The 14,133-nt window shown below is 35.5% G+C and overlaps 1 non-coding gene across 1 annotated transcript; it reads right to left on the bottom strand.

Moving 5' to 3' along the window:
• Positions 1-1,004: 1,004 nt before the first annotated feature.
• Positions 1,005-1,111, bottom strand: LOC121226974 (small nucleolar RNA R71). The gene has a single exon (XR_005924670.1). It is a non-coding gene; the product is annotated as a small nucleolar RNA R71 (small nucleolar RNA).
• Positions 1,112-14,133: the final 13,022 nt, after the last annotated feature.

Here is a 14,133-nt window from a genome sequence, read left to right as displayed (position 1 = left end):
TGTCTTAACTCAATCGTTTTTCCAAACGTAATTCCCCAATTCTATTTTCTGTGAATTCTTAGTTTAGTTAATTAGTTAGTTAAAACAAACCCCATTATTCTCAGGCTAGATAATAAAAAGACAGTCATTACTAGTACTTTTAGTTCCTTTGGGTTCGACAAACCGGTCTTGCTAAAGCTATACTACTGTTCGATAGGAACACTTGACTTCATCGTGATAATAGTTAGTTTCAAGAACGATTCATTATAAACATTTAAAACCTGTCAAGAATATCACGTATCAAGTTTTTGCACTGTTTCCGGGGAACTAAGATATTAGGAACACTCAATTTTTATTACTTTAGCCATTTACTTTTAGTGCAATTTAAATTTTATTCTAACTTTTATTACAAATTCTTCTTTTCCCCTTTTTTTGGCAGGCTTTTATAGTTTATGACTAGAAGAAACCTGTTAGGACCATTACTTTTTGACAGTGAGATCCATCGCACAGTTTGTAAAAACCAAAGAAAAATAAGGCGCAGCTTAAGATATACAGAGAATGAGCAAGAGGACGATACTTCAACCACAACCGAGGAGATGGCTGAAAACCAAGAAAATCCGCTACCTCCTGCAATTGCTGTTAATCAAAATCCTGCTCTGCGCACTATGTATGATTATGCTAAACCTAATTTAATAGGAACTGAGTCAAGTATAGTTAGACCTACTATTGTTGCAAATAATTTTGAACTGAAACCTAACACAATTCAAATGATACAACAGTTTGTTCAGTTTGATGGTTTGCAGGACAAGGATCCCAATGCTCACTTCGCAAATTTCCTAGAATTTTGTGATACCTTTAAAATTAATGGCATTTTTTATGACGCCATTCACCTTCGGTTGTTTCCCTTTTTGTTAAGGAATAAGGCTAAACAATGGCTGAACTCGTTACCACGAGGGTCAATCACTACTTGGGAACAAATGACTAAAAAATTTTTATTAAAATATTTTCCACCAGCTAAAACAACCAAATTACGTAATGATATCTCTTCTTTTGTGTAGATGGATTTAGAAACACTCTACGATGCATGGGAGAGATACAAGGACCTTTTGAGAAGGTGCCCTCACCATGGGTTACCACTCTGGCTACAGGTTCAAACTTTCCATAATGGCCTGAATCCTTCGACTCGGCAAATGATTGATGCAGCCGCTGAAGGAACTATCAATAATAAGACACCTGAGGCGGCTTACGAATTTATAGAGAAGATGTCACTGAATAACTATCAGTGGAAAGTCATGAGGACAAAGCCAACGAAAATAGCCAGTGTTTATAACGTCGATTCGGTCACCATGCTCTCGAATCAGGTAGAACTCTTGAATAAGAAAATTGATGGTTTTCTTAGTTCTTCACAGGTTCACCCAGTAATGCAGTGTGAAACAAATAGAGGTGGATCGAGCAATTCAGAATACTCACCTTATGCCACAACATGGAAAACGAACAGTCAAATTACATGGGTAATAATCCTCGATCTTAAAACAATCATTATAGCACTATTTCCAATGCAGGTTGGAGGAATCACCCAAATTTTTCATGAGGAGGCCAAGGAAATCAGAAACCACCACTGTAACACCCCTTACCTGTATCCAAGGCCGGAACAGAGTACGAGGCATTACCAGACTTAACAATACACATAGACGAAAACCGAGCCATAAAATTTCATTTAATTCAAAACATTTCGAACACATGCATAACAAACAAAGCTAACTATATCATCACATCAAAACATAGGACATGGCACGATTAATTAAACTTATAAACCATAATGGATAAGGACCACATCTCATGATTTTATACGATAACTCAATGCAGACTGATACTTATGGTCAAAATCATAATAAAAATACATATCACAAACCAACTTCCTATACATGCCACTCACTTGATATTTCTAATATTTGAATTAATTTTCCCAAAAATGACAGTTTGATAGTGTGATTTTACCTCCGACGATCTCCAACCCCGAGCCGACCTGCCAATACTAAAGAATTGGAGAGGATGGGTAAGCTTTACGCTTAGTAAGTTCATATGAAAATAATAAGCAATTACTACCATGCTTTTCAAGATAAAACACTATAATTGTACAATTACACATATTCAGGATAGGCTATTTTCTGGAGTCCCAGTGTAAAAAAAATCATATCTCAAGTTACAAAACTCGAAATCCAGTTCTGTAAATTTTATATGAAACTAGACTCATATGTATACTTACTAATTGTTTTCTAGAATTTTTTGTTGGGCCATTTAATACATTTTATTAGTTAAAGTCTCCCCTATTTCAGGGTATGACTACTCTGACCCCTGTGCACTACGAACCGAATTTCTCCCTGTACAGAATTCCAACAACCATGCTGTTTATTTCCCTTAAAATTAGATTCAATAAGGAATCTATGAATGTAAATTATGACTCTCAATAAGTTTTGTACAATTTATGGTGAATTTCTAAAGTCAGAACAAGGGATCTCGAATTCATTCAGACCCTATTTCACAAGAATTCAAATATCACACAATATAGAATTCTTTTTCTGCCCCTGTTTCTTTCATGTGAAAATATACTCATTAAGATTTATTTCCATAATTTTTTTTAAATTTAATTCAACTTACACAATTTTTGGTGAATTTTAAAAGTCATGCACTGTTGCTGTCTAATATTGTTTTACTACTAAAGTTCACTTTTACACAATTTCACTTAATCCATTCCATTTTACCAAGGTTCGCTCAAATATTGAGCATATTGCTCATAAATTCAAATAAACATATACTTGCACTTGTTCATCACATAATCACTTTCACATGTATTTTCATTTAATCGATTTCCCGTTGAACTCATCGGAATAATAACAGATATACAATTGCCTGCACATTTTCCCATTTCCACACTTGTAGCCGAAACTATCTGGTATGCATAGTAGCCTGCACTTAGTACTACACATGCGACCAACAGTCTGGTACACGTAGTAGCTTGCACTTAGTACTACACACGTGACCTCACCATCTAATACACGTAGTAGCCTGCACTTAGTACTCCACACATGATCACAGTTTTCGGGTACGCATAGTAGCCTGCACTTAGTACTACACATGCGACCTCACAATAAATCATTCGTATCGTTTTTATTCCGAAGGTTCAATCGGGAAATTCCTCATTTTTCAACATTTTACTAAATTGTTCATAATCAATTTAAATTCATAATTTACATCAAATAACCATTTGACATAAAAAAATCGATAGATTATTTATGTACGAATTTACTCGAAGTGTCGATCTCACTATCCATAGTACCAATTGTCCATTCATAGTATAATAAGACACAACTCAAATATCAAATCAGCTTTTAAGAATTTACATAACATATATCACATATTTCATATATCACTTGTCATGTATCTTCATTTTCTTGCATTTCATGTAACATTCTTTCATGTCATATTTCCACATCATAAACACCATTCCATCAACTTTTCCAATATATTAAATCATAAAATATATGAAATAATAGTAAGAAATATAATTCAAACATAACATTGCATTATTATTATCATACGAACTTACCTCGATCCAGACACAACAATTTACCATTTTAGTCCATAACCTTGTATTTTCCCGATTTAAGCCCGAATCTCGATTTCCTTCATCTATAATATCACATTTAGCCTAATAATTAGTCACACTATTCATACAGGTCCAAAAATCATATTTTTAAAAATTTTCATTTTGACCCCTAAACTTTTGCATATTTGCACTTTTTCCCCAAGGTTCGGAAATTAAACTTCATCCTATTTTCTTATGTTTTATAACATGCTGATAATTTTTTCCTACTATGGCACCATCAAATTCTCACTCTAACATGTACTTATGACTATTAGGTATTTTACCGATTAAGCCATTTTGCTCGTTTTCACTTAAAACCGAGTAGCACAAGTTGTCTAACATAATTTAAAACCTCATATTCTATCATAAAACACCAAAATACACAAATTTAACCTATGGGTATTTTTCCAAATATGAACCCTAGGTTGAATTATTGCAGCATAAGCTAAATCAAGTTACCGGGACTCCAAAAACGTAAAAATCATTAAAAACGAGGCTAGAATGGACTTACAATTGAGCTTGGAAGCTTGGAAACCCTATCCATGGAGCCTCCCTTGGTACACACGTCCATGGTGAAGAAGATGAGCAAAATTGTCTTTTAATTTTGTATTTTAATTCATTTTACCCCTAAATGACCAAAATGCCCTTACTACTAAACTTTCCAAAAATTCCATTCATGTCCAATATTTGTCCATAAACTTTGAAATTGGTCAAATTGCTATCTAAGACCTCCTAATTAATATTTCAAAGCAATTTCGTACTAGAAACTTCTAGAATGCAAGTTTTGCAACTTATTCAATTTTGTCCCTAACTTCAAATTAAGCACTTTATGCATAGAATTTCTTCACGAAATTTTCACACAATCATGCAATCATATAATCGACCTCAAACTAATCATAAAATAATTATTTCTATCTCGAATTTGTGGTCACAAAACCACTATTCTGATTAGGCCCTAATTCGGGATATTACAACCACCCCCTCCAGGTTTTCAGGAACCACCATACCAGCAGGAGAAAAAGCCGAACTTGACGAGATGTTAACCAAATTCATCTCGATGTCAAAGACTCATTTTTAGAATACTGAGACGGCACTAAAAAATCAACAAGCATCGATCCAAGGGCTTGAAACTCAAATTGGACAGTTGGCTAAGATGATTTCAGAAAGAGCACCAGAAAATCTACCTAGTAACACAGAACCCAATCCAAAAGCACATGTGAAAGAAGCTATACTGAGGAATGGGAAAGTGTTAGTTGAATTAGAAAAGAAGCCACAACAAGAAGCTGACAGAAGCAAAGGAGAGGAGGTAAAACTCGAAAGCAATGACAATCTAATGCCAAATGAATATAAACCACTAATTCCATACCCAGAAAAGTTGAAGAAAGACCGCATAGATGCACAATTTGGTAAATTCCTTGAACTTTTTAAACAAATACATATTAACTTACCTTTTGTTGAAGCTATATCGCAGATGCCTACATACGCAAACTTTTTAAAGGAGCTCCTAACAAACAAAAGGAAGTTTGAAGACTTATTTACAGTGGAACTTAACGAGGAATGCTCGGTTATACTCCAAAACAAACTACCAACCAAACTAAAAGATTCAGGAAGTTTTACTATACCCTGCTTAATTAGTAGTTTTAACATTGATAAGGCACTAGATAATTTAGGTGTTAGCATTAATTTGATGCCATATAAAATGTTTAAACAACTTGGTCTCGGGGAACCTAAACCCACTAGGATGAGTATTCAACTAGCTGATAGATCTGTTAAACATCCTAGGGGTATTATAGAGGACATACTTGTAAAAGTAGATAAATTTATATTCTCTGTTGACTTCGTAGTGCTGGATATGGATGAAGATGTTGAAGTGCCTTTAACCATAGGCGTCCATTTTTAGCCACTGCTAGGGCTGTTATTGATGTGGGTGATGGTAAAATGGTACTTAGAGTAGGTGACAAAGAAATCGTTTTTAAAATTTATGATGCCATGAAATTTTCTAGGGAACAGGGTGACTCATGTTATTTTATTGACTCTATTGATCATGCTGCTCAAGATACTTTGCAGGAAATCATACACAAGGACACGTTGGAATTGTGCCATGCCCAAGGAGAGGAGATAGATGACGATGATTCCGAGACAGGTAAAATAAAAGCTAAACTAAACTTCAATGAATCTTCCCAATGACAAGCAAAATATGAGGACATTAAAGGGAACGATGATTTTAAGCAAAAACCCTCTATTGAAGAACCTCCCAAATTGAAACTCAAACAATTACCAAATCACTTGGAATACGCATTCCTTGGAAATAATTCTACATTACCAGTTATTATTGTATCTAACTTGCAACCCAAGGAGAAAGAGGAATCAATCCAGGTATGAAAAGAACATAAAAGGGTCATAGCTTGGAAAATTTCTGACATTAAAGAGATCAGCCCTTCTTTTTGCACCCACAAAATTTTAATGGAAGATGAATATAAACCATGTGTGCAAGCTCAAAGACGACTAAACCCCAACATGAAGGAAGTTGTTAAAGCCGAGGTAATTAAACTTTTAGATGCTAAAATTATTTATCCTATTTCTGACAGTTCTTGGGTAAGTCCAGTGCAGGTTGTTCCTAAGAAAGTAGGCATGACTGTGGTAGCCAATGAGAAGAATGAACTAATTCCAACTAGGACAGTCACAGGTTGGAGAGTTTCCATTGACTATAGGAAGCTAAATGATGCCACGAGAAAATATCACTTCCTCTTGCCATTCATTGACCAAACTTTGGAAAGACTATCAAGGCACATGCACTACTGCTTCTTAGACGGACTATCTGGCTATTTTCAAATCCCAATAGCTCCTGAAGATCAGGAAAAAACAACATTCACATGTCCATACGGAACATTTTCTTATCGAAGAATGCCCTTTGGATTATGTAATGCTCCTGCTACATTCCACGCTGCATGATGGCCATCTTTGACAAACTCGTAGAAGATATCATGGAGGTATTTATGGATGATTTCTCGGTATTCAGTAACTATTTCCATCTTTGCCTTAAAAATTTAAAATGAGTTCTAACAAGATGTGAGGAAACGAACCTTGTATTTAACTGGGAAAAATGTCACTTATGGTTCAAGAAGGTATTATGCTAGGACATAAAATTTCTCGTAAAAGGATTGAGGTTGATAAATCTAAAGTTGAAATCATTGAAATATTACCTCCTCCTATTTCAGTTAAGGTTATTAGAAGTTTTTTTTAGGACATGTTGGGTTTTATAGAAGATTTATTAAAGATTTTTCTAAAATAGCTAAGCCTTTGACCAAATTACTAGAAAAAGATATGATCTTTAATTTTAATCAGGAATGTTTAGAAGCATTTAATAATCTAAATGATAAATTGATTAATGCTCCAATTATAATAGCACCTGATTGGAATTTACCTTTTGAACTAATATGTGATGCGAGTGACTTTGCAGTAGGTGCAGTTTTGGGACAGCGAAGGGACAAGCACTTTCAAACTATTTATTATGCTAGCAAAACTTTGACAGTTGCACGGAGAACTACACCACCACGGAGAAAGAATTGCTAGCTGTGGTTTTTGCATTCGATAAATTTAGGCCATATCTAGTATTGTCTAAAATTGTCGTTTATACTGACCATTTTGCCCTCCGCTACCTGTTAACTAAGACTGATGCAAAACCTCGACCCGTTCGATGGATTTTGTTATTGCAGGAATTTGACTTGGAAATTCAAGATAAGAAAGGAGTAGAAAATCTCGCAGTTGATCATTTATCCAGGCTTGAAAATTCAAGTACTAAAGAGCTAGATGAAGTGGAAATAAAAGATTCATTCCCTGAAGAACAATTTTTTGCTATTTCTGACTCGGAGGTACCTTGGTTTGTAGACATCGCGAATTCTTTTGCCGCTAACGTTATCCCAAAAGGGTTGACACATCAACAAAAGAAACGATTCTTTACTGATGTGAAAAACTACTTTTGGGAAGATTCTTTTCTATTCTGTATATGTGCAGATCAAGTCATTCAGCGATGCGTTACAAGAACAGAAGCATTAAAAATCTTGGAACATTGCCAGTCAGGACCAGCTGGAGGACATTACGGTGGAAATAATACCGCACATAAAATACTCGAATCAGGGTTTTATTGGCAAACCTTATTCAAAGATGCCAACAGGTATGTTATTTCTTGTGAAAAATGCCAAAGGACAGGTAATATCTCAAACCGTGATGAAATGACTCAAACATATAAGCTTTCATGTGAAATATTTGATGTTTGGGGTATCGACTTCATGGGTCCATTCCCTAGTTTATTTGGAAATAAATACATATTAGTGCAGGTCGATTATATGTCTAAATGGGTTGAAGCCCAAGCTCTGCCTACAAATGATGCTAGAGTAGTGGTACGTTTCCTTAAAAAACTTTTCTCTCGATTTGGAACACCCTAAATTAATCATCAGCGATAGGGGGACTCATTTCTGTAACACCCAATTTGAAAAGACCCTCAAGAAATATAAAGTTTACCATCGAACAGCTACCCCTTACAACCCTCAAACTAGCGGCCAAGTCGAAGTGGCAAATCGAGAACTCAAACGTATCCTAGAAAAGACGGTAGGATTAAACAGGAAAGATTGGGCAATGAAAGTAGATGACGTATTATGGGCTTATAGAACTACTTTTAAAACCCCCATAGGAACATCACCATACAAACTCGTTTATGGAAAAAGTTGTCATCTACCATTTGAGTTAGAACACAAAGCATCCTGGGCTATAAAATTTCTAAACTTTGATCCCAAACTTGCAGGTGAAAACAACTTGATGCAGTTAAACGAGATAGACGAATGGCGAACCTATGCATATGAAAATTCAAGACTATACAAGGAAGAAACGAAACGACGCCACGATGCTCAGTTAAAACGAAATAAACAATTCGAAGTTAGAGATCTTGTACTATTATATAACTCGAGACTCAAATTGTTCCCTGGGAAGCTTAAATCACGATGGTCAGGTTCGTTCATAGTCAAAACAGTTTTCCCATACGGCACCATAGAAATAAGTCACCCATCGCAAGGTACTTTCAAAGTAAATGGACATCGCCTCAAACTTTACAATGGTGAGAATTTTAAAGATGACAGGGAGGAGCTACGGCTCCACAAATCTCCTTAAGTATACTCACATGGTAAAGTCTAGCTTAGACTTTAAATAAGCGCTTCTCGGGAGGCAACCTGAGCACTAAAAATATCACTTTCTTTAAATTTTAGTTTTTAAAATCTAACATACTAACCAAATCATTGAACACAGGCTTTTCAAAACCACGCGGCCAGGCACATGGGCGTGCCGCAGGCCGTGCACATACCACGGAATGCAACACGGCCGTACGATACGGCCGTGTGAAAATAGGGAAAAATTTTCTTCCCCAACACGGGATGCAATAAGTAGCCACGGCTGTGCGACATCGCTGTGGGCGAAACTGCCAAAATAACACGAGCGTTCAACACGCCCGTGTTTTGAAACCATGGGTAAACATGTCAATTTAAGACGGGCGTGCGCCTGCATACAAGGGCGTGGGAGAAGCGAACGGAGATCAACACGGCCGTGCAACATGGCTGTGTACACCAATGCGCCTAATTTCAAAAATTACGACACGTACGGGCTGAGCTTAGAGCATATGAGCGTGCCCCACGACTGTGTGCCCCAATTTCTCTATAAACACCTATTATTTATTTTATTTTATTTTATTTTTATCTCTATATTTTGAAAAAAAAATTTCCTTTTAATACTATTTCATCCTGAGTTTTTACAATTTTTATTCTTCAGCTATTTCATTACGAGTAATTATGCTTCAGTATACCTCTTAAAGAGTTCCTGATTTTATCACAGTCAGAAAGAGCTCCAAAGCTCATCCTCGCATAGGAACTAAAAACTCCACTGGGAAAGGTCCTCCGCGACTGCCATGTCCTGCTCGACCATGACCATAGCTACCACCAGATATAATATGCTTTTGGCATAGGACTTATGGATTAATGAACCTTTACCACCACAGGGGTATCCTCCTCCATTCTCACGCCGATTATCCTCCAAAACTCCAGTTCAAGGAATTCATTCATCATTCAGGAAGTTTCATTTCTCTCCTTATTTTATGATTATGAATCTATCATTTTCATTATATCTATCTTTGTACATTGAGGGCAATGCACATCTTAAGTGTAGGGGGTCTTTTAAATTATCATTAGAAATCCCTGAATTGTATCTTATTCTCATGTAAATCATTTATATCACTATTAGAATGAATTTTAATTAATTTGTGATTTTTATTGACATGTCTCGAATTAAAACATAGGCATTTATGCATTGAGTGTTTAAACTTTAAGACATTAGGGAATCAAGCATGATAAGTTGATTTTTGAAGAATTAAAAACTTTTAGGTTGTTTTTCCCAAGTTTAGGTATTATCTTGAGTTGAAATTCATAGGTTTAAACATCACAAAGCCATAATTTTTGTGAGATTTTGAGCCTTTAGAGTATCTATCATTTCTTTCATGCTCACTTTTATTGTTGCTTTGAGTGTGTCAGTATTGAATTGTTATTCTAGAACTTGCTTGATTATGCATGTCAAGACCACACCATTTGAGTTGATATGTCAAAATGATAAAGACACTTAGGTTTAACCCACTCACTCCACAAAAGCCTACCTTCATAACTAACCCTTAGTGAACCCCTTTGAGCCTAACAAGCCATTAATTGATTTACCTTCAATATTAACCCATAAACCATTATTTTTGAAATCCCCTACTTTGATCCCTATTTTTGTCGAGATTTGATTTGAACTAATTTCTTAGCTATGTTTTGCTCTTTTATGTAGCTGACTTGTTCTTAAAAAAAATCATACTTACATATTAGTAGTAATTCGGTATTGTTGAGCCACAGTATCTAAATTCCATCTTCTGAGAAGAAGCTCACTTGTACTCAATTGATGTTCAATTACTTTTTCTAGTTAAGCAAATTTTCAATTCAATCTGGATTCTAACCTTTTGTTTCAGCTTGTGACCACACCCCTTAACCAAAGCCACGTTACAACCCTTTAAAGACCTTTTGATTGATGTTCATCTCAATATATAGTGGTGGAGATTTGATTTTCATGCAAGCATATGATAATGACTTTTCATTATTGACTATTGGGTGCTTCATGTATTATCCTTAAACACCTCGAGTGATTTGCGTGAATCTTTAGTGAGGATGTGAAAATCTGTGATATTTTGAGTCAAAGATAATTACTTAGATGAGGGGAGACACCTATGCTTTCATGATAAAATACTCAACTTGGAATGTTTGAAACTTTGATGTTCTTTCAGTAAAATTCTCAATGTATGATTACTTATGGATTATTTTGAGATATTATTAATATGAATTATAAGTTAAGAAGAATTTATTTTGATTGTGAGTTGAGGGTTTTTCTTGAGGACAAGCAAATACTTAAGTGTGGGGGTATTTGATAAACCATAAGTTATACATATTTTTACCCCATGCTTAACGCATTTATGGATGGTTTTACCTTAGAATTGGTGAATTCGATGCTCCTAATCCTTTAATTTCATGTTTTATACTTAGGTGAGCATAGGAGAATAAAAAGAGCGAGAAACGGGCTGAAAACAGAGAAAATGGACCCACATGGGAAAACAACACGGGCTGGACTTCCTCACACGGGTGTGTCACACAGCCGTGTCCCTTTGGCAAGGGCAAAGCACGATTTACACGGGTAGGTCACACGCCCGTACCCATTTAACAGCCTTGACCACGGCCTTAAGCAATCGCACACGGGCGTGTCCCTACCAAGCCCAAGTTGAGTCCAATTCGGAAAAGGCCAATTTTGAGGGTTCTTAGGCATTCTAAAGCCTATAAATACACCCTAGATGAGGAGGAAAAGGGGGGCCACAGAGGAGGAAGCAAGGAACTGCTCAAGGAAAGCCGATTGATCCATCTCAAAAGCCGGATTCATTATCAAGACTGAAGATCTCCCCTCAATTTCGCTTTAGGAGTTTTGGATTTTTCTTTATGTTTTGTATTCATTATTCTTCTGAGATGTTTACCTTTTTAGTTATGAACTAAAACCCCTAAATACCTAAGGGGAATGAAACCTAAGACAGATCTTGTTATTATTATCTGAATTGGATGATAAATATTTGACTTGTTCTTAATTATGTGTTCCTAATTCTTGTTTGGATATTCCAGGATATTGATTCAAGTTAAGCTCTTATTCAGAGGAGGAATAGACCCTGTCTAAAAGTAAATTTGTCATAATTAAGTGGAGTTGATTGCACGACTAGAGATAGGGTGACAAGATTTTGCCAGATTAGGGTGAAACCTAAAAGAGGATTCATAGATCGAGTTAATGCAACCATAAGGAGTTAATTAGAAAGAGATTTCAATTATTCAACCTAGGGTTCGACGTTGTTAGTCTCAAGAGGGATAATAATATAACTTAGGGATTTCTACGGATCAAGTCAAATGAATAAATCATCCGATTCAGAGTCAAATAACAAGTGATGTCTAGGTGGATTTTTCCTTAGGCATTGTCTTAATTCAATCGTTTTTCCAAAAGTAATTCCCAATTCTATTTTCTGTGAATTCTTAGTTTAGTTAATTAGTTAGTTAAAACAAACCCCATTATTCTTAGGCTAGATAATAAAAAGACAGCCATTACTAGTACTTTTAGTTCCTTTGGGTTCAACAATCCAGTCTTGCTAAAGCTATACTATTATTCGATAGGTACACTTGCCTTCATCGTGATAATAGTTAGTTTCAAGAACGATTCATTATAAACATTTAAAACCTATCACGAATATCACGTATCAAAAAGCATGCATATCGTCCCTTATACAGGCCTTTAAAGCCTATAACATATATCGGGGCGGTTCAGAACTAAACTGAGAACTTTGAAAATCTTTGGGCAACTTAACCAATTTTTCTTGCTTTGGATAGTCACACGCCTGTGTGGGTTGGGCCTTATGGTCACACACGCCCGTGTGGCATGGGACACGCCCGTGTCTTTAGCCCGTGTAACTCTCTGTTTATGAGGTCAACAATTGTTTAAAGGCACATAGCCAAGGCACACGCCCGTGGCCAGAGGCTGTGTCCTCCACACAGCTGAGACATACGGCCGTGTCTCTACCTGTGTGGTTAAAACTTAGGCTAATTTCCAAGCCTTTTTGTCATTTTCACATGCACACACATACATTTGACCTTGTCATATTATTAATCACTTATACCATTATGTTATGGTTATTAACTTATACATCAACATCCATGTTCAGGGCACTAACAACTTATTACCATATCACACAATCATTCCATGACCATGACCGCCTCGAACGGTTCTAAGGCATTCATCGTGTACACATGCCATATACTTCTCATACGTAGTGAACAAGCACAATCACATAACCACATCACAAGACATTAACACATATCATGGATAAATAGGCTTACAAGCCAAAATCATTATAAGCTACATCTCATGGCTATAAACAACAAATCAATATAAGCCAATACTTTTGGCTATTCACAACAATAGTCATCATAGAAAAACTAAGTCCCTATACATGCCACTCACTTGAAAACATTTAACATACACATATCAATACTCACTTGAAAAACATTTACGCTTACTAAGCTAGCATGAAAATAATAAGCAATGCGATAACATGCTATTTTATATTCTTTCTATTATTCAAATACCCGCTAAGCTGTTTTCTCGAGTCACAGTCATTAAATTATTTATATAGAGAGCTATAAAACTACAAATTAAGATCCGTTAATTTTCCCAGAAACTACACTCACATCTCTTCTTACTAGAAAATTTTTAGAATTTTTGGTCCTGCCAATAAGTACAGTTTATTCTTCAAATCTCCCCAATTTTGTGGTTTGACAGCTTCGACCTTTCTTCACTAAAATTTATTTATCTCATATTACAAAACTCAGATAATGTTCCCGTCTCTTTCTACTGAAAGTAGACTCATTTAGGATTTCATCCATATGATTCATAACTCATAATTTTTTTACAATTTCTAGTGATTTTCCAAATTCAAAATAAAGGATTCCAAACTCATTCTGACTTTGTCTCACGGGAATTCGAATATCTCATAATATTAAATTATTTTTCTTGTACCGTTTCTTCTATGTGAAACTAAACTCAATAAGATTTCATTTCATATTTAATTCAGTCTCTAACTAAATTTTCACTATTTTTGGTGAATATTCAAAGTAGGACTAATTCTACTATCCAATTCTCTTTTGGTACAATATAATGTTCACTATCATAAGATCATTTCCAACTAATTATGAACTTACCATTTCATGGATCCCTTACTCATTTTTCACAATAGAGCTCAATATAAAAGTCATTATTTCTCATGGGCATACTTAGTCATACATCCCAAGTGTAGGATAATTCCCTATCACATGCACTCAACCATCAAATTATTCTCATGACAAAATATCATAGTATTAGTCTTA

Source organism: Gossypium hirsutum, chromosome A03 (genome assembly GCF_007990345.1).
Source record: "Gossypium hirsutum isolate 1008001.06 chromosome A03, Gossypium_hirsutum_v2.1, whole genome shotgun sequence".
Classification (NCBI taxonomy): domain Eukaryota; kingdom Viridiplantae; phylum Streptophyta; class Magnoliopsida; order Malvales; family Malvaceae; genus Gossypium; species Gossypium hirsutum.
Note: the sequence above shows the minus strand (reverse complement) of the source record. Positions and strands in the feature narration are given on the sequence as shown.